The 21,983-nt window shown below is 47.5% G+C and overlaps 1 protein-coding gene across 1 annotated transcript in view; it reads right to left on the minus strand.

The window, feature by feature from the left end:
* LOC147110690 (netrin-3-like) overlaps positions 1-21,983 on the minus strand; it is a 208,361-nt gene that overhangs the window by 36,270 nt on the left and 150,108 nt on the right. The gene's annotated exons all lie outside the window — the stretch shown is intronic.

The following is a 21,983-nucleotide window of genomic DNA, read 5'->3' on the forward strand; positions in this document are numbered from 1 at the left end:
GAGTATGACAATGTCAGGCTGTTGCTTGACTAGTCTGTGGGACAGTTCTCACAATTTTGGCACAATTCTCCAGATGTTAGTGAGGAGGACTTTGCAGGGTTGACTGGGCTGAGTGTGCTGTTGCCATGTCCAAGCCTAGGTCGATGCCGGGTGGTCTGTCTGGTTTTATTCTTATTAGTTTTCGTAGCGGTTTGATATAACCAAGTGGCTTGCTAGGCCATTTCAGAGGGCAGTTAAGAGTCAACCATATTGCTGTGGGTCTGGAGTCAGGTATAGGCCAGACTGGGTAAAGTCTGCAGATTTCCTTCCCTAAAGGGCATTCATGAACCAGATGGGTTTTTATAATTACCATTACTGATCATTTTTATTCCAGATTTATTTAATTAACTGAATTTAAATTTCACAGCTTTGAACTCGTGCCTCTGGATCATTAGTCTAGGCCTCTGGATTACTAGTCCAGTAACATAACCACTATGCTACAATTTCCTGAAGTTGAACCTAAAGAACAGTTCTTGGGTTTTAAAGAGAGACTTTTTTCACAGTTACTGAGGTTACTTCATGTAAAAATATGCAAGGAGTAAACTCCAGGGCCTAGAAATTCACTATAGCCCCGTTTGGGGTGCCAGCCTCGCCAGGGCGCTAAAAGTAGTGCCCCGGAAGCATTCGCGGCCGCCTGCTGGAAATTCAGTTGGACTGCCCGAGAGGGAAGCGCGGCGCTACTGGAGGCGCCCCGCATCACTCTTGGGGCGCTGCGACTGAATATCGTAGCGTGGCGGCACGTCGCGCTGCGGTACTACAGGCCTTCCTCCCCCACTTAAAGGGGAGGGGCTTTGTTCTGCGCGATCTGGGGCCCAGCTGGGCCCCCGAGGATGGCGAGTGCCGGCAAAAGAGCCTGGCACCGAGGAGATGTGCTGGGCTCTTGGAACGCAGCTGGCACTCCACGGGGGTGGCGGGGTTTTGGAGGCCGGGGACGGCAGCGCAGAGAGGTGCTGGCAGGCGGCCAGCAACAAAAATGGCCGCCCCGCACCTCTCCTTTAATTTGCGCCTCTACCGCCACAGGTAGGCCCCCCTGAACCGGTCACACATAGCGTCCGGCGGTAAATCAGGGGGCGCTTCCTAATATCGCGGCCGGGGTGTCAGCGGGGCGCTGCGCACACCGATGACGTCATCGGTAGCGGCGCAGCACTGACGGCTAGCGCCACCACTAGCGTCCCACTGAATTTAACGGGAGGCGTGGCCAGTGGCTTCCGACCCACTTAGCACCCTCTTAAGGTGCTAACGGGTGGCACAGCCCACTGAATTTCTAGGCCCAGGACCCTGGAATTCTTGAGGGGGGGGTGGGGGGATGTGTGGGAGTCACAAGTCACAGGTTGGGCCTCAATAATGTAGCCCAAACGTCTGACCTACACTCCCTGCAATACAGAGGTGTACAGAGTCGTGGAATTACCCTGGTAAATACGTGAAAAATCAAAGATTTCTTTTCAGGTAACCAGTTTCCCTCACCTTTTTCAAAGGGAGTGCCTTACTGGGGTATGGTCTGTTCCATGGATGCCTATCACCTTTGACCATTCTTCTTGTATAATTGTTGATAACATCACAGTCAGTTCCTGTGCTCACCTGTTGCAGACACACTCATATTTTCCAGTTTATCTCCTCTCTAGCCCAAGAGAGATCACTTTGAATGACGCTATGCTTTTATACCAGCTCCATTGTTATGCCCAACACAATAAACTTCATGAGACAACTAAGAACGGGGAGTGGAGTAAAATAAGCACACACTTGGAGCTTACATAATATGTAAAATAATATCCAGCAATCTTAGGTCCAGAAGTTCAATTTTGAAGCTTGATAGCTTCTTACCGACCAGGAACAATCACTTGCAAAATAAATCAAGATGGTGTCAGAGTTGAGAGAAGGAATACAGAGCTGTGGTTCACAGAGCCACCCAGTGGCCAACTTGTGAAGTGGCAAAATTATCCCTTCAATACTGATCAATCTACTGGGTGAGCAACCCAGAGGTGGTGAATTCAATTCCCACCATAACAAGTTGACAACTTGAAGTCAATAAATCTGGTCATTTGTGGGCCAGCACTAGAAAAATAATATGAAAGCTGTCAGATTGTTGTTAAAAACCCAACTGGTTCACTAATGTCGTTCAGGGAAGTGAACCCGCTGTCCTTACGCAGCCTGGCTAACAAATTATTCCAATCCCACACTATATTGTTGACTCTTCATGCCCTCTGCAGTGTGCTAGCACCCACACAACTGTAAACAATCGCTGCACAGTACAAACATAGGATCTAACAACACAGAAGGAGGCCATTTGACCCGCTGTGATGGTGCTGGCTCTTTGAAAGAGCTGTCCAATTAGTCTCACACCCCAGCTTTTTCCACTAACCCTGCAAATTAGTCCTCTTCAAGCACATGTCCAATTGCCTTTTGAAAGTTCCTATGGAATTTGATTCCACCACCCTTTCAGGTAGTGCGTTGCAGATCTTAACCACCCTCAGTGTGAAAACGTTTCCCCTCTAGTTCTTTTGTCAATTATTTTAAATCCATGACCTCTGGCGACTGACCCACTTGCCAGAGGAAACAGTTTCTCCCTACCTGCTCTATCAAAAACCCACATAATTTTTAATACCGCTATAAGGTTTCTCCTTAACCTTCTCTGCTCTAAGGAGAACAATACCAGCTTCTATAATCTCTCCACATAACTGAACTTCCTCATCCCTGATATCATCCTGGTAAACCTCCTCTGTACCCTCTCCAAGACCTTGACATCCTTCCTATATTGTGTTGCCCAGAAATGTACACATACTCCAGCTGAGGCCTAACCAGTGATTTAGCACAGCTTCCTTGTTTTTTTATTCAATGCCCCTATTTACAAAGCCAATGTTGGTATTCAAAGCGATTTGGGTGTCCTTGTACACGAAACACAGAAAGTTAACATGCAGCTACAGCAAGTAATTAGGAAGGCAAATGGTATGTTAGCTTTTATTGCAAAGGGGTTGGAAGTACAACAGTAAGGAAGTCTTGTTGCAATGGTATAGGGCTTTGGTGAGACTACACCTGGAGTACTGTGCACAGTTTTGGTCTCCGTACCTAAGGAAGGATATACTTGCCTTAGAGTGGGTGAAATGAAGGTTCACCAGATTAATTCTTATGAGGAGAGATTGAATAGAATGGGCCTATACTCTCCGGAGTTTAGAAGAATGAGAGTTGATCTCATTGAAACATATAAGATTCTGAGAGGGCTTGACAGGGTAGATGCTGAGAGGTTGTTTCCCCTGGCTGGACAGTCTAGAACCAGGGTGGTCGTAGTCTCAGGGTAAGGGGCTGGCCTTTTAGAACTGATATGAGGGGAAATTTCTTCACTCAGAGGGTTGTGAATCTTTGGAATTCTCTACCCCAGAGGGCTGTGGCTGCTCAGTTGTTGAGTATGTTCAAGACTGAGATAGATAGATTTTTGAATATTAAGGGGATCAAGGGATATGGGAATTGGGCGGGAAAGTGGAGTTGAGGTTGAAGGTCAACCATGATCCTATTGAAGGGCGGAGCAGGCTCGAAGGGCCATATGGCCTACTCCTGTTCATATTCCTTATGTTCTTATGTATCCCATACACTTTCTTAACCATCTTATCAACTTGCCCTGCCACCTTCAAAGATTTGTGAATATGCACCCCTAGGTCCCTCTGTTCTTGCACCCTCCTTGAAGGCCTGTCATTGCTCAACGTCAGGGAAAACTCAGACAGAATTGTTTGCAACGACCTAGGCTATTGTATCAGGGTCAGATTTGGACAATCTCAGACTGCTAAGTCTTCCTCACGAACATCTGGGAATTGTCCCACAAACTACTCAAGCAACAGCCTGACATAGTTATACTCACAGAATCGTATCTATTAACCAACATCTCATACTCCTTTATTACCATCCCTGGGTATGTCTTATGCTACCAGCAGAATAGACCCATCAGAGGTGGCAGTACAGCAGTGTACAGTTGGAAGGGAGTGGCCCTGGGAGTCCCCAACATTGATGCCGGATCTTATGAAGTCTCACGGCTCCAGGTCAAACAAGGCCAAGGAAACCTCCTGTTGATCATCACCTAAACCACTCTCTCAGCTGATGAATCAGCACTCCCCATGTTGAAGATCACTTGGAAGAAGCACTGAGGGTAGCAAGGGCACAGAATGCACTCTTGATGGGGGACTTCAATGTTCACCACCAAGAGTGGCTTGGTAGCACCACTACTGACTGAGCTGGATGAATGCTGAAGGATATAGATACTGGGCTTGCGGCAGGTGGTGAGAGAACCAACACGAGGGAAAAACCTACTTGACCTTGTCCTCATCAACCTACTTATTAAAGACATGTCTGTCCATGATAGCAATCGTAGGAGTGACCACCACACAGTCTTTGTGAAGACAACATTTTGTCTCCGTCATGAAAACATACTCCATCGTGTTATGTGGCACTACCACCATGCTAAGTGGGACAGAGTAAGAACAGATCTAGCAGTCCAAAACTGGGCATACATGAGGTGCTGTGGGCCATCAGCAATAGCAGAATTGTAAACCACTACAATCTGTAACCTTGGGGTGCAGCAGGACCCCTCACTCCACCACCACCATTAAGTCAGGAGGCCAATCCTGGTTCAATGGGGATTGTGGAAGAGCGTGACAGAAGCAGCACCAGGCATATCTTAGAATGAGGTACCAACCTCGTGAAGCTACTACACAGGGCTCTCTGCAGGCTAAGCACCAAGAGCAGCAGGCTAGAGACAGAAGTAAGTGGTCCCACAACCAATGGATCTCTCCAGTGATATCACATCCAATTGAGATTGGTGGTGGATAACTAGGAGGAGGAGGCTCTATGAACATCCCCATCCTCAACCATGGTGGAGTTCAGAAACTGAGTGTAAGCATCTTCAGCCAAAAGGTGGAGGCTGCTTTCAGGGACTTGTGCCAAGTGCTATGTCCTGATGCACTCACCATCCTCGGTGCCAGTGTCCAGCCAATTCCATTCACTCCACATGACATTAAGAAATAGCTGAGTGCACTTGACACAGCAAAGACTCTGGGTGCTGACAACAGCCCAGCTGCAGTGCTGAAGCCCTGTGCACCAAAGCTAGTCATTCCCATAGCCAAGCTGTTCCAGTACAGCTACAACACTGGCATTAACTTATAATGTGGAAGGTTGCCCAGGTGTGCCCTATCCACAAAGAAAGAATGAATCTAACCCAACCAATTACCACCTATCAACCTGCTCCCCATCATCAGCAAAATGATGGCAGTACCATCAAATGACAATTGGTAGCTCCCAGTCCTCACTCTCTCTTTGCACACTCACTGATCCCAGTCCCTGATCACACTGCACACTCACAGCCCTGAACTCTCGCTCTCCTTGTGCACACTCACAGCTTCCAGTCCTCACTCTCCCTCGTGGATCTTGTACTCCCTGAAAGGAAAAGCCATCAGAGGAAAAATAGGTCACATATTTGAAACACACACTCGCGTGCGCACATGTAGAGACACAGGTGCCGTTACCAGGGAAAACGGATGGTACAGATGAGGTGAAGAGATGACTTGGAGACTTTTCTGGAGATGGCTTGCTGAGTAGTAATCATTTTCCAGTTGATAAATTTTCTGACAAGTGTCAGCTTGGCTCAGTTATCACACTCTCTCTCTCTGATTAAGATTGTTTTATGTTCAAGCGCTGTTCGAGGCCAACCTTATCACAGCTGTTTCTCCGTCCTTCCCCCCAAAAACAATCCAACCTCGCCCAATTTCCTCCAGGTTAGAGACCAAGTTAGTCAAGTGCTCCCTAGGAGAATTGTACCAGGCATTTTCAATGTTTCTCTCCTGGGCATCAATGTTCCAATTCACCTTGCAGCTCCAGCTAAGAATAAACACAGACACCGATTGCAGCAGACTGTCTTGTCAGCTAAATGTTCCACCACCTGTCTGGGAATCCAGAGCTGTATGTGGTAACCAGACTAGTCTCATGCAGCTTTCTTATCTAACACATGGTCAGCTCAGTAATGGTTTATATCCAATGTCAAATGTGTCTCACTGATCAACAATACAGGCTCGAAAAGTCTTTGGAAGGTTCCAGCAGCGGCAGGAAGCCTGACACAAACCAAATAATTCCAAAGAAGGTTCTTGAGCTTTCTTCAATTCCTGCTGGGCTAACACTCAACTAACTGTTTTTAACCTGTGACCCTAGCTCGTGAGTGACAGGAGGTTGACATTGGTTACTTCTCACCCCCAAAGCCAGTGACTTGTGCTGCAGAACAGTTCGATGGGCACTGGAGGCCTTTTGGTACCTCATCTAATGTGTGAATCTGGAGCGTGAATATGGCCCTTCTGTACTCAACTCTGACCTTCCACATACACACACCCGCCTTCCGTGGACAGCCGGGCTAAGTAGTGGGAAACCTGGGTGTTTTTACCGCTCTGTAACCCAGGGCCACTGAGGCAGTTATCCCAAATAATTAATTCAACACAAAGTGAGAAGTGAGCATGGGATCTACTGATCAATGGAGCTCAGGACTGCACTCAGTGCTGACACTCAGTGGTGACACTAGGCACTGAGCCTATGGTGCAGTAAACCATATACTTATGTCGAATAGAAGGCCCAGGATTTTTCTTGGGGCATGAAGCAGATGTACTGATCTGGGGCCAGTCCTCTTACAGCAGCCATTCACAAAGGGATTTGTGGCCTCACTGAAAAGCAGTGGCTTGTTTTCTTTCTTTGGCCAGATCGGCCAACGCTTCTGTCATGTGGATGCTGCCATTTCTACCACCTTGCCAGTGAGTACCCAAGTTGCACCAACACTGGCATGGGCACCTTCCCACTCTATTTACATTGCCTGACCCTGGGAATTCCAATGGCAAGCACTGAGGGGGTTCTGCTTTGCTGTTGATAGTGGTGATGTGCGATCAGACATTTTTAGTCCCAGATTGTTGTTTCTCAACATAATTGAAGTTAATTTTTCAAAGAAATAATTAGTTGAATTGATAACCTCACACTTGCCCACATTGAACTCCATTTGCCACACCTTTGCCCACTCACTTAATCTGCCTATTGTAGTGTAAGTACCTTTAAGACAGAACTACTTTTACAGCTCCTGTATACTGTAGTACCGGCAGTGACCACACCTGTATATAAGCCTTGCGCATGCCTCTGTACCCCCAGTCTTGAGACTACCCTCCTCCAGTAAATACCTGTTTATTGTTAAGTTACAGCATCCGTGTGGTTATTGAAAAACATCATACTCTCAGAATCACGGATCTAACACCTATGTCCCTTAGTAACTTCCTGCTCCGACATGCACTACTTCCTGTCCTTCCTAATTTACTGTCAGTTGTAAACTTTGATATACAACTCTCTAATCCTTCATTCAAGTCATTAATAAAACTGGTGCAAAGTTGAGGCCCCAGAACAGATCCCTGGGGAACACCACTTGCCACACCTGACCAATCAGAGAGCGAATAACAGTTTGTCTTAATGCTGTTTCTCAGAGGGAAGGTGGTGGGCAGCTCTGGGAATTGGAGCTATCGGAGCTAATGACCCTGCTGTTTGCCTTGCAATTGCTACCTCTTCCTCTATTCTGGCTCCCTTTCTTTACTTTGCTGTGGTGTCAGAGCGGCAGATAAAATTCCCACCCCACCGGAACATTGTACTGATAGGAGAAACCCGGCCACTGTCTCCATATCTGGATATTTCTGTCCTGAGATTTATTCAGTGTCATGGGCTTTGGAAGAGGTGATTTTGGTGCCTTGGAGGTTCTGTGACAGACCCTCAATGAATGGCACCACTGTGTAATGCGGGTGGGGGGCAGCATGAAGTTACCATAATAGAGTCATTGACGGTCCCCAGCCAAGCAATATTGTTGTAGCAGTGGAAGAGAAGAGCGAGCGAGAGGGAGGAGACAAAGTGAAAGAGAACAGGGGAAAGAGAATGAGAAAGAGATAATGTGGAGAGAGGGAATGAGAGAGATAATGTGGAGAGAGAGAATGTGGAGAGAGGGAATGAGAGAGGCATAATGTGGAGAGAGAGAATGAGAGAGATAACATGGAGAGAGAGAATGAGAGAGATAACATGGAGAGAGAGAATGAGAGCGAGATAATGTAGAGTGAGAATGAGAGAGAGATTATGGCTGTGCATGCTGAAAACCAGCAATTCCTCCGGGCACACGCGTGAGTACCCCGTCCTTACTCACGCGTTGTCCCCGGAATTACTGGACCAATGTGGAGAGAGATAATGAGAGAGATAATGGCCCTGAAATTAGGATCGGGTGCTTGCCGCGCGTGCAAGCCCCCGATGTGCACTCACCCTGCGCGCCGACATCTGAAGCCCGGGCCTGCTTGCATTTCCTGTCACAGGCCCGGTTCAGATGTCGGCGCGATGTGCTTACCTGATCCAGCGGCGTAGTTAGTGCGATGTGCCGGCTGGGATCAGGTGAGCACTCTGTAGCCAATCAGGGGAGGGGAAACTCATTCATGAGTTTGACAGAAAGAGCTGTTAAACTCATGAAAACTCCTGGCCCCAAAACACTACTACTTAAACCTGAAAGAAAATTTTAAAAAAATTGCACTACTTAAATGAACAATAAAGAAATCTGAAAAACTATTTTAAACAATCATTTTAAAATTTGAAAAAAAAAAAATTTTTTAAATCGGGGCTAAAACTAAACTTACCTTACTGTAAATTCTTTAAAAATAACAAACCTGTGGAAAAAAAAATTCTCAATTGTGCTAAAAGCCCACTTACCTGAAAAACTAAGTACTTACGTGTGGTTTTTCAATGCGTAAAGATCGGAGGCCTTTACACACGCGCAACTCTGGAAAAAAAAAGGAATTTCACTGCGCACACGCTGCCTGTGCAGTCACGCGCGTTCTGCCTCTTAACCCCTTGGGTCAGAGGATAGGAAATGCCGGTTTTCAGTGCATGCGCTGTGCATGCTGAAAACCGGCAATTCTTCCGGGCACACATGTGAGTACCCCATCCATACTCACGCGTTGTGCCCGGAATTACTGGGCCATTGTGGAGAGCTAGAATGTGAGAGATAATGTGGAGAGAGAGAATGTGGAGAAAGGGAATGAGAGAGAGATAACATGGAGAGAGAGCACCAAGGAAGAAGAGCTTTAATATCCAATTTTCCCGTGAAAGGTGAAATAGTCTTTATTACTCCATGTCTGCTCCAACAACCCTCTGTTTAAGCAACTTCTCCTGACCTGCCTCCTTGCTCTCTTGGTGACTCGTTACTGAACCCGAGGAATCGTTCTTTGTTCTTTCTATCAAAACCCTTCATTATGTTAAAACCTCGATTAAATCTTCACTTAGCTATCGCTGCTTCAGCAGAATGTGTCTCAGTATCTCAATTCTCTCCTCACACTATGGTCTCCCATCGCAGGCATCGCTCTGGTGAATCAACACCATACACTCTCTGTGGTTTTGATATTCTTCCTATAATGGGGCCCAAATCTGCACACAATCTAACTGTAGGGGAGGAGAGAGTGTAAAATAGAGAGTGAGAGAGAAACAGGCAGAAACAGAGAGAAAGAGGTGGACAGAGAGAGGTAGAGGTAGGGAAGAGGTAGAGAGAGGTACAGAGGGGGAGAAGCAGAGAGAGAGGGGGAGAGGTAGAAAGGGGAAGTGTGAAGAAGAGACAGAGAGAAAGAGAAGAGAGCATCAGAAACACGGTGGAGTGTTAGTTCCCACATTTCACAGCTCGGGTGGGGTCACAGACAAGTGAACCAAAATGTTATTATTCAACGGTTTCTAATTTGCATAATTTATTCAGGTGCAAGGACTGGGGTTAATTTGCACTCTGCCAAGAATTGCCTGAGTCACAGCTCCAAAAACAGCATATTTTAATACTTTGTCTGAGCTGTGTCTCTCTGGCTCACAGCCACCCTAAACAGACGTAAAACTGAGAGGTTGAGAAGGAATCAGAGCAGGTCAGTGCATCACTGTTTTGGTGGGAAGGTGCAGGAGACCCCGGGAACACAGACATAATATTGAGGCATGCATAAACACGAGGAGTTAGAAATTTGGCCTGAGTCCACTGGACTCCACCTACACTCTACTTACACATACACTCCATCATCCGACTCCACTTATACTCCACTTATCAAACTATCAAGTTAGCAAACTCCACATGCACTCCAATATCAAACTCCACTGACACTCCCGTTATCAGGAATTGAAGTTGTGGAGCTCCCACTAATGGGATTGATATTGATCATCCAGCCAACATCTCCTTCTTTGGCATAGTGTCCATTTATTACACTGTTGTACAGTGAGTGTGTGAGATTTCTTACACCATTGTACAGCGAGTGTGTGAGATTTATTGCACTGTTGTACAAGAAGTACCTAAGAGCTTTGTGCACAAAACATTTGCTACAGTAATTGCTTTAATGAGAAGGGACAAAACTAGAAGAAGCAGAAAGGATGTGAAGAGTAGGAGAGGAAAAGTAGAAAAACAGGTCAGTAATAGGAGCAAATAAAGAACGCTGTGCAGGCTGCAGAAAACATTGCGAGGGACATTGTGAGCTAGAGGCACCATTTGCCAAGGCAGCTATGATAAAATATTAACTGGGACACGCTTAGGCTGGGGCAGCACTGGGAGCTGAATATACTTGCTTACAAAATATTTAGGAGAAAAAGATCCCATTGCATCTTTAGAACAGAGGGTTGGAGCTGACACTGAATCTATTTGATTAGAATTAAAAGGGAATTGTTACTCTATTGAGGGCATATTATAGACAGTCGAACTGTGGATAGGAAATAGGGAAAGAGTAAAATGGACAAATTAAAGGAAAAAATACAGAAATTACATGGCCATAATAATAGGTAATGTTAATGATCCAAATAAAGACTGAGGTAAGAGTGATATAATGGGCAAGGAGCGATCTGGACTGCGTTCTGGATCAGCCTGCATTTGAATTTCCATGCGGGTGCTTGTAATTATCTGTAGTAACTTCTTGCTGGGATACTATTCCCTGTGTGCTGGCCCCTGCTGGAATACAATTCCCAGTGTGCTGGCCCCTACTGGGATACAGTTCCCTGTGCTGACACCGACTAGGATACAGTTCCCTGTGTGCTGGCCGCTGCTGGGATACAGTTTCCTGTGTGCTGGCCCCTGCTGGGATGCAGTTTCCTGTGTGCTGGACCCTGCTGAGTTGCTGTTCCCTGTGTTGCTGATCAGAGCTTGAGCACAGAGCTTGGAGACAGACCTGGGTGAATCACAATCGGAGTGAATTGCAAGCAGAGTGGAAGAATTTGGTGACAGTTAGGAATAGGTGCAGAGGAGGAAGGCGGTTTCTCATGTCCAACTCAAAAGGAGGAGTGGAGCCACGGAACCCGAGAACTCTAAGTGAATTTTCCAGAGATCTAATATTTAGGTTCTTAGGGCTAGAAATTCATTATAGCCCAGGAATGGGTGGTGTCATTAGAAAAGTTAGAGAATTAGCGCCAGGCGCTAATGCTTTAGACTGCATGCAAAATTCGTGCTCACTGCTCAAAAAAATGATTGGAGTCCCAATTCAAGTCTTAAAGCCCAAGCTCATTGGTGTTACACTCAAACGGTGGACCAATATCAGGTGCAGTCTAATTGCAAGTCATGATTGCCACAGGTTTTTTTCAGTACTTAAAGGGGAGGTTCATTGAAGCTGGAGAACCTCATTCTCAGCATTGCTGGCTGTGCAGCTGCCTCAGCAAGCAGAAGCAGAACAAGGAGAAAGAGCCGGAGGACTGAAACAGCTGTACTCATGGCAGATCCCATCCCAGGGAGAGAGCGCGCAGATTCTGCGATCAAGCATTGGAGACGTTGGTGTTCGCTGTGGAGAAACGGAGGGCGGTGCTCTACCTGGCAAGTGGCATGTGGCTGTCGCCGCAGGTCTTCTGAACCTTGTGGAGGGAGGTAGTGCAGCACGTCTTGGGCAGCACTGTGGTCCCCAGGACCCACACGCAGTGCAAGAAGAAATTTAACAACCTCACTCGAGTGGTCAGGGTGAGTGAATGCTTCAACAAATCCTCCATACCACCATCTGAACCTCCGTCTTCACACACTGCCCAAAGCACTACACCCCCAGCACTCACCCACCAACTATCTCTACCTAGCAACACCCACATTTCACACCTTGCACACAATGACAGCTATTCAACTATGGCAGGCACATCACCCAAACACATTGCTCCACACTCGCTCACACACTTTCCTTTCTCTTAAAGGCCAAAGTGGCTCACAACAGGAGGGAGCAGGAGCACACAGGCGGGGGACAAGTCGAAACCAAACCACTGTCTGCGCTGGAGAATAGAGTGCTGCAGATTGTTGGGTACCAGGTGGTGGGCGCTGTGGCCACCGGTGACATTGATTCCCTTGGGGACAACAACGGTATGTTCATTCTTACTCCTTCTTCTCATATCCCACTTCCCCCTCACCCCACAAACGTTTCGAACTTTCCAGCTAATCATGCTGTGTGCATGCATTTCTTCCTTCCTGCCCGCCTGCCCTCACCTTAACCCGACTCTTGTGCCTTTATGCTTTCAGATAATGGGCAAGCACCTGAGCAGCCTGTCCCTGAGGGCACCGTAGAGAGCAAGGTGGGAAAAGAGGAGGAGGAAGAACACTATGGCCCTGAAATTAGGATCGGGAGCTTGCCGCGCGTGCAAGCCCCCGATGTTCACTTACCCGGCGCGCTGACATTTTAATTCTGGCCCGCATTGCATTTCCTCTCACTGGCCCGCTTGAGGTCCTGCCGCGCAGTGCGTGCGTGACCCAGTGGCGTACTTAGTGCGATGAGCCGGCTGGGATCACGTGAGCACAGGGCAACCAATGGGAGGTTGCAAAAGTTCATTCATGAGTTTGACAGTAAGAGCTGTCAAACTCATGAAAACTCCTGGCCCCAAAACACTACTTAAACCTGAAAGAAAATTTAAAAAAACATTGCACTACTTAAATGAACCATAAAGAACTCTGAAAAACTATGTTAAACAATAATTTTAAAATTAAAAAAAAAAAATTTATATAAAAAATCGGGGCTAAAACTAAACTTACCTTACTGTAAATTCTTTAAAAATAACAAACCTGTGGAAAAAAAAATTCTCAATTGTATTAATAGACCACTTACCTGTAAAACTAAGTACTTACGTGTGGTTTTTCAATGCGTAAATACCGGAGGCCTTTACACACGCGCAACTCTCTAAAAATAGAGGAAATCCAAGTCGCACGCGCTGCCCGATACCGCGCACGTGTTCAGCCTCTTAACCACTTGGGTCAGAGGATAGGAAATGCCGGTTTTCAGCGCATGCGCTGTGCATGCTGAAAACCGGCAATTCCTCCGGGCACACGCGTGAGTACCCCGTCCTTACTCACGCGTTGGGCCTGGAATTACTGGGCCACTGTGTCATTGCATGTCTCACCCGCAGGCAGCAGCTCAGATACTGGCACTATGCATTCTTTAGAGGCTAGTACAGTAGTGGGATCTGCACAGGGCAAGGCACCGGGGGGAACGAGTGGGCTACAGCAAGGCCAGGGGGAAAGAGTAGCTCATGGGCCAGCTCCCCAGAGGGCGAGTTTGCATGCACGTTCTGCTGCACAGGACCCAGATGAGGACCTCGATGGGGAGGCATTTAGAAGAAGAGTGATGGGCATGCACACGGAGATAATAGGTGCAATGGCAAGGATGCCTGAGAGCCTCTCGGCAATGGTAAGGAGCTTGGAGGAGTCCGCCTTCAACATTACACAAGGCTCTGCGCACACCATGGAGCCCATCATTTCCAGTCTGCAAAGGATGATAAAATCCTAGAGAGACCGTGGCAACCCAGACCTGATGCCATGTGTGATGGGCAATCTGGCAGCTTCCATTGCATCACAGGCGGAAGCGACGCAACGTCTCAGTGTTGTAATGCAGTGCCATCGATTCTCAGACTGCTCTCATGCAGTCTCAACTTGATGCCACGCAAGCTCTGACTGCTGCCATCGTGGCTGGGTCTACCACCATCGACTGGGGCTTTTACAGTGTTGCAGCAGGCCAACAATCTGTGCTCCAACAGATTGCTAGGGATGCTGAGGTGCTGCCCCAGGGGAGTGGCAGTGGGTCAGTGGAGCTGGAACCTGATGTCCTCTCTCAGGATGATAGCATTCCTGCTCCCACCACTGCTATTCCGCCATTGCCCTTGTCGTTGCCTGTCATCCAGCCCAGACTGCTGCCATCCTTGCTGAGGTGGTGCAGTCTACAGCTGGGCCTTCCAGACCCAGAGCTGGTCCAAGGCCATCTGAAGTCTCCCGCAGCAACACTCAGCAGCCTTCCACCAGCCCTGCTGCAGCCACTGGGCCAACACATCGTAGGAGCACTAGAGTAAGCAAAGGCCCAGTAACGAGAGGCACTAAGGAATTACACAAGGGTGAATAGTTAATATTTTTGTTGTAAATACGTGTTCACTGATTTTTGCTTAATTTATTAATTCAGTTTGGTTCCTTTTGTGGTGTGTCTCATTTCAGCTTTGAGCTGTGATATGGCCTGCGACAGGGATGGAATGATGGGGATGTGGTGAGCAATGGGGGTCTGGGGTTTAATTCATTTGAACCGCAGTCTGATGAGGCTGTCACAGACCGCCCTTCCGGCAGGCCGATTGAGTGGCTGCCTCGCTCCTGTTCCTCATCCTCCTCGTCCTCCGCATCATCCTCCTCATCTTCCTCTTCCTCCTCCTCTCCTTTTTCCTCCACCTGAGGTAGTCCCGCAATCCCTGGTGGCAAGGGCTGGGCCCTCATGATGGCTAAGTTGTGGAGCATGCAGCATACCTCCATGAAATGGGGCACCCGCTCCAGTGAGTACTGGAGGGCTCCTCCCGAGTGGTCAAGGCAGTGGAACCATTGCTTCAGCACCCCGATGGTCTGCTCGATGATGTTCCTGGTGGCAGCATGGCTCTCATTATATGAGTGCTGGGCAGGAGTGTTGGGGTTGCGGAGGGGAGTCATGAGCAAGGTGGAGAGCGGATAACCCTTGTCTCTGACTAGCTAGCCATGAGCTTGACATGGTGGCTGGCACACCGGTCTGGCATAGGATGAAGGCATCGTGGTGGCTGCCAGGATAGCAGGCATTGACATTGAGGATTCACTGTCTGTGGTCGTACACCAATTAAATGATTGGTAGCCTTTGTGGTTATGGAAGATCTCAGGATTGTTATGCGGTGCCCCCAAAGGGTGCAGTCAATGGCGCCCTGCACCATGGGGAATCCCGCTATCCTGGCAAAGACGCATGCTTCTCGTCCTGCTTCTCTCTGGTGATAGGGAAGGAAATGTAGTCCATCTGCCATCTGCTGGCGCTAATGGGAGGCGCTAAGGGGACAAATTTTTCCCCCTCTGTGCTGAGTATCTCGGTGGTTCTTGTTAAACTTGAGTAAATAATTTTCTCTTTTTCCTCTCTACGTTAGGGCAGTGGGTTAAACTAAGAAGTTTCGTTAGTAGGCTAATACATAGAGACATGGCAGGGCACTTCAGTCCTGTCGAAAGCACATGCTGTGTCATGTGAGAAGCCCAGGATGCTTCTCGTCTCCTGGACAACCACATGTGCAGGAAGTGCTGTCAGCTGGAGGAGGTCGAGCTCCGGGTTTCGGAGCTTTAGCAGTGGCTGGCATCACTGCAGTGCATCCGTGAGGCTGAGAGCTTCGTGGATAGCACGTTTCAGGAGGTGGCCACCCCACAGCTTAAGAGTTTGCAAACAGGGAGGGAATGGGTGACCACCAGACAGACAAGGAGGACCAGGCAGGTAGTGCAGGAGTCCCTTGAGTGCATCTCGCTCTCTAACCGGTGATGAGGGTGGTGGTTCCTCTGGGGAGTACAGCCAGAGCCAAAGCCACGGCACCATGGGTGGCTCAGCTGTACAGGGGAGGAGGAAGGTCAGAAAGCAATAGTGGTAGGGGATACAATAATACAATAACAGACAGGTGTTTCTGCGGCCGCAGACGTGACTCCAGGATGGTATATTGACTCCCTGGTGCCAGAATCAAGGATGTCACTGAGCGGCTGCAGAACATTCTGAGGGGAGAGGGTGAACAGCCAGAGGTCGTGGTCCATATCGGTACCAATGAACTAGGTAGAAAGTGAGATGAGGTCCTGCAAGCAGATTTCAGGCAGCTAGGAAAGAGATTAAAAAGCAGGCCCTCAAAGGTAGTAATCTCTGGATTACTCCTGGTGCCACATGCTAGTGAGTATAGAAATAGAAGGATAGAGCAGAAAAATGTGTGGCTGGAGAGGTGGTGCAGGAGGGAGGGCATTAGATTCCTGAGGCATTGGGACCGGTTCTGGGGGAGGTTGGACGTGTACAAGCCGGATGGGTTGCACCTCAACAGAGCCGGGACCAATATCCTTGTGGGGGGTGGTGGGGGGGGCGGGGGGGAGGTAGAGGGTTTGCGAGTGCTGTTGGTGAGGCTTTAAATTAGCTTGGCAGAGGGATAAGAACTTAAGCATAGATTGAGAAGCGAGAGAAACAAAGCTGGAAATAGATTGCAAAAAATTAGTAAGTGAGTTTGGAAGGCAGAGGAAACAAAGGCTAGAAAATAGACAACAGGGAGCTTGGCAGTGCTAAATGGTATATACTTCAATGCAAGGAGTCTAGTGAATAAGGCAGATGAGCTGAAGGCACAGATAAACATGTGGGAGTATGATATCATAGCTATTACTGAAACATGGCTGAAAGGAGGGTAGGAATGGCAGCTCAACATTCCTGGTTAGAGTTTTCAGACAAGTGGGGGATAAAAAAGCGGGGTGGGGGGGTCGCAATATTGGTTGAAAATACCATTACAACTGTGGGGAGGGATGATATATTAGAAGGATCATCAAATGAGGCCATATGGGTTGAACTGAAGAACAAAAAAGGGGCAATCACACCACTGGGAGTGTACTACAGACCCCCAAAACAGTCAGAGGGAGATAGAAGAGCAAATATGTAGGCACATTTCTGAGAAGTGCAAAATCAATAGGGCAGTAATAGTAGGGGATTTCAACTACCCTAATATTAATTGGTATAAAATCAGTGTATAGAGGGTGCAGAATTCTTAAAATGCATTCAGGAGAACTTTTATAACCAGTACATAGCAAGCCCAACAAGAGGGGGAACTTAGTTTTAGGGAATGAAGCTAGGCAGGTGGAAGGGGAATCAATGGGAGAGCATTTTGATGGTAGTGATCATAATTCAGTTAGATTTAGCGTAGTTATGCAAAAAACCAAAGATAGACCAGGAGTAAAAGTTCTCAATTGGGGAAAGGCCAATTTTACTAAGCTGAGATGTGATTTAGCAAAAGTGGACTGGAAACAGCTACTTGAAGGTAAATCAGTGTCAGAGCAGTGAGAGGCATTCAAGGAGGAGATAGTGAGGGTTCAGAGCAAATATGTTCCCACAAAGAAAAAGGGTGGGATTCCCAAATCTAGAGCCCTCTGAATGCCATGGGGCATACAGGGTAGGATAAGGCAAAAAAGGGAAGCTTATGTCAGATACCGAGAGCTCAATACTGCAGAAAGCCGAGAGGAGTAGAGAAAGTGCAGGGGTGAAATTAAAAAGGAAATTAAGAAAGCAAAGCAAGGACATGAAAATATATTGGCAAGTAAAATCAAGGAAATCCCAAAGATGTTTTATAAATGATAAATCACCAGGCCCGTATGAAATGTATCCCAGGCTGTTAAAAGAAGCAAGGAAGGAAATAACGGAGGCTCTGACCATCATTTTCCAATCCTCTCTGGCTATAGGTGTGGTGCCGGAGGACTGGAGGACTACTAATGTTGTACCGTTGTTTAAAAAGGGAGAAAGAGATAGACTGAGTAATTACAGGCCAGTCAGCCTAACCTCGGTGGTGGGCAAAGTATTAGAAAAAATTCTGAGGGTCACGGATTAATCAAGGACATGGATTTGTTAAGGGAAGGTCGTGTCTGACTAACTTGATTGAACTTTTTGAGGAGGCAACGAGCAGGGTCAATGAGGGTAGTGCTTTTGATGTAGCCTACATGGATTTTGGCAAGGCTTTTGATAAGGTCCCGCATGACAGACTGGTCAGGAAAGTAAAAGCCCATGGGATCCAAGGGAAAGTGGCAAGTTGGATCCAAAATTGGCTCAGTGGCTGGAAGCAAAGGGTAATGGTCGACGGGTGTTTTTGTGACTGGAAGGCTGTTTCCAGTGGGGTTCTGCAGGGCTCAGTACTGGGTCCTTTGCTATTTGTGGTATATATCAACAATTTAGACTTCAGTGTAGGGGGCATTATTAAGGAATTTGCAGATGATACAAAAATTGGCTGTGACATGAATCAGCCATTCATGTGGAAATGACTTATGAAATATACTGGGCAGCCTGCTGGTGGCACTGTCCAGGGAGAGTATAAATACTCGGGCATGGGCCCAGCTTGCTCAGGACATTCTTTTACAGGAACTAGTGAAGGGCACAACTAGATCTCCATGTTGTAAAACAGTTGATTAAAGCTTTGTTTAATGCTTAGACCAAGTGCCCAGTAGTTTTCTTACGTCAGACTGTGTGGTTGATAGTGAGGAAGAAAGCTGCAGACTGCAGGAAGATATCAATGGACTGGTCAGGTGAGCAGAAAATTGGCAAATGGAATTCAATCTGGTGAAGTGTGAGGTAATGCATTTGGGGAGGGCTAACAAGGCAAGGGAATACACAATAAATGGTAGGTTACTGAGAATTGTAGAGGAACAGAAGGACCTTGGAGTGCATGTCCGCAGATCCCTGAAGGTAGCAGGACAGGTAGATAAGGTGGTTAAGAAGGCATACGGGATACTTTCCTTTAATAGCCGAGGCAATGAATATAAACGCAGTGAGGTTATGCTAGAACTGTATAAAACACTAGTTAGGCCACAGCTAGAGTACTGTGTACAGGTCTGGTCACCACATTACAGGAAAGATGTGATTACACTGGAGAGGGTACAGAGGAGATTGACGAGAATGTTGCCAAGACTGGAGAATTTTAGCTATGAGGAAAGATTGGTTAGGCTGGGGTTGTTTTCTTTGGCGTAGAGGAGGCTGAGGGGAGACTTGATTGAGGTGTATAAAATTATGAGGAGCCTAGCTGGAGTGGATAGGAAGGACCTATTTCCCTTAGCAGAGGGGTCAATAACCAGGGAGCATAGATTTAAAGTAATTGACAGAAGGATTAGAGGGGAGTTGCAGAGAACTTTTTTCACCCAGAGAGAAGTGGGGGTCTGGAACTCACTGCCTGAAAGGGTCGTAGAGGCAGAAACCCTCATCGCACATAAAAAGTACTTGCATATGCATTTGAAGTGTTGTAGCCTGCAGGGCTACGAACCAAGAGCTGGAAAGTGGGATTAGGCTGGATAGCTCTTTCAGCCAGCACAGACACGGTGGGCTGAATGGCCTCCTTCTGTGCCATAAATTTCAATGTTTCTATGATTCTATGATTTCTAGGATACAGTTCCCTGTGTGCTGGCCCCTGCTGGGATACTGTTCCCTGTGTCCTGGCCCCTGCTGGGATACTGTTACCTGTGTGCTGGCCCCTATTGGGATCAGTTCGCTGTGTGCTGGCTGCTACTGGGATACAATTCCCTGTGTGCTGGCCCCTGCTAGGGTACAGGTCCCTGTGTGCTGGCCCCTGCTGGGGTACAGTTCCCTGTGTCCTGGCCCCTGCTGGGGTACAGTTCCCAGTGTTGCTGACCATCTCTGGGTTACAGATTCTGCCTAGTATTCTTCAGTCACTCCTCACCTGTGAACCTGGACAGTTTCAACTATTTATCTTTGATGAAGAGGACAGTTGAGACTTGTCCTCGGACATCCACGCTCACAGCAGGAGTCACGAATATTCATGAGGAGTGGAAACACTGGCTTATTTTCCCCTTCCTTCTCTCGCAGTGATTGAAAAAGAAAGACTTGCTTTAATATAGCGCCTTTCACGACCACCAGATGTCCCAAAGCACTTTACAGCTTTTTGAAGTGTAGTCACTGTTGTAATGTAGGAAACGTGACAGCCAATTTGTGCACAGCAAGATCCCACAAACAGCAATTGAATATTGACCAGATAATCTGTTTTAGTGATGTTGATTGAGGGATGTACATTGGCCAGGACACCGGGGATAACTCACAGCTCTTCTTCAAAATAGTGGCATGGGATCTTTTCCGTCCACCTGAGAGAGCAGACGGTGCCTCGGTTTAATGTCTCAGCTGACAGACTGCACCTCCAACAGTGCAGCACTCCCTCAGTACTGCACTGGAGTGTCAGCCTAGATTTTTGTGCTCAGTACCCACAACCTTCTGACTCAGAGGCAAGGGTGCTACCCACTGAGCCAATGCTGACACACCTTGAGGTCAATTGTAGCTACTGCTGTCCAGTTTAAATCAGCTTAACCAGTGCATGCCAGTGGCACGAGCTGGGACCCTCCTGAGTATAAAACACTGTACTATTTTGGGGGGCATTGCCCCACTTGAGCAGCAGGAGTTACCCACCGGGCTGTAGTCGTTGTGCTCTCACAGGGAAAGAGTAGGGCCCATTAGGGACCAAAGTGGCAATCTATGTGTAGAGCCGGAAGATGTAGGTGAGGTTTTAAATGAATATTTTGCATCTGTGTTCACTATAGAGAAGGGTGATGTAGGCATAGAAATCAGGCAGGGGGATTGTGATATACTTGAACAAATTAGTATTGAGAGGGAGGAGGTACTAGCGGTTTTAGCAGGCTTAAAAGTGGATAAATCCCCAGGCCCTGGCGGGATGTATCCCAGGCTGCTGTGTGAGGCAAGGGAGGAGGTTGCAGGGACTCTGACACACATTTTCAGAACTTCTGTGGCCACAGGGGAGGTGCCAGAGGACTGGAGAACAGCTTACGTAGTACCATTGTTCAAGAAGGGTAGTAGGGATAAACCAGGGAATTACAGGCCAGTGAGCCTAACATCAATGGTAGGGAAATTATTGGAAAAAATTCTGAGGGACAGAATTAGTCTCCACTTGGAGAGGCAGGGATTAATCAGTGATAGTCAGCATGGCTTTGTCAGGGGGAGATCATGTCTGACCAATTTGATTGAATTTTTCGAGGGGGTGACTAGGTGTGTGAATGAGGGTAGTGCAGTTGATGTGGTCTACATGGACTTCAGTAAGGCTTTTGCCAAAGCCCCACATGGGAGACTGGTCAAGAAGGTAAGAGCCCATGGGATCCAGGGCAATTTGGCACATTGGATCCAAAATTGGCTTAGTGGCAGGAGGCAGAGGCTGATGGTCGAAGGTTGGTTTTGTGACTGGAAACCTGTGTCCAGTGGTGTACCACAGGGATCAGTGCTGGGTCCTTTGCTGTTTGTAGTGTACATTAATGATTTTAGATATGAATGTAGGAAGTATGATCAGTAAGTTCGCAGATGACATGAAAATTGGTGGAGTGGTAAATAGCGAGGAGGGAAGCCTCAGGCTACAGGACGATATAGACAGGATGGTTAGATGGGCAGAACAGTGGCAAATGGAATTTAACCCTGAAAATTGTGAGGTGATGCATTTTGGGAGGACAAACAAGGCAAGGGAATACACAATGAATGGTGGGATCCTAGGAAGGACAGAGGATCAGAGGGACCTTGCTGTGCATGTACATAAATCCCTGAAGGCAGCAGGATGTTAGAAAAGGTGGTTAAAAAGGCATATGGGATACTTGCCCTCATTAGCGGAGGCATAGAATATAAGAGCAGGCAGGTTATGATGGAGCTGTACAAAACGTTAGTTAGGCCACAGCTGGAATACTATGAGCAGTTCTGGTCATCACACTATAGGAGGGATGTGATTGCATTGGAGAGGGTGCAGAGGAGATTCACCAGGATGTTACCTGGGCTGGAGCACTTCAGCTATGAAGAGAGACTGGGCAGGCAGGGGTTGTTTTCCTTAGAGCAGAGAAGGCTGAGGGGGGACCTGATTAAGGTGTACAAAATTATGAAGGGCATAGATAGGGTAGATAGAAAGGAACATTCCCCCTTAGTACAGGGGTC

The sequence above is a fragment of the Somniosus microcephalus genome, chromosome 11 (assembly GCF_052327205.1).
Source record: "Somniosus microcephalus isolate GS21.2 chromosome 11, FLI_Smic_1.0, whole genome shotgun sequence".
NCBI lineage: Eukaryota > Metazoa > Chordata > Chondrichthyes > Squaliformes > Somniosidae > Somniosus > Somniosus microcephalus.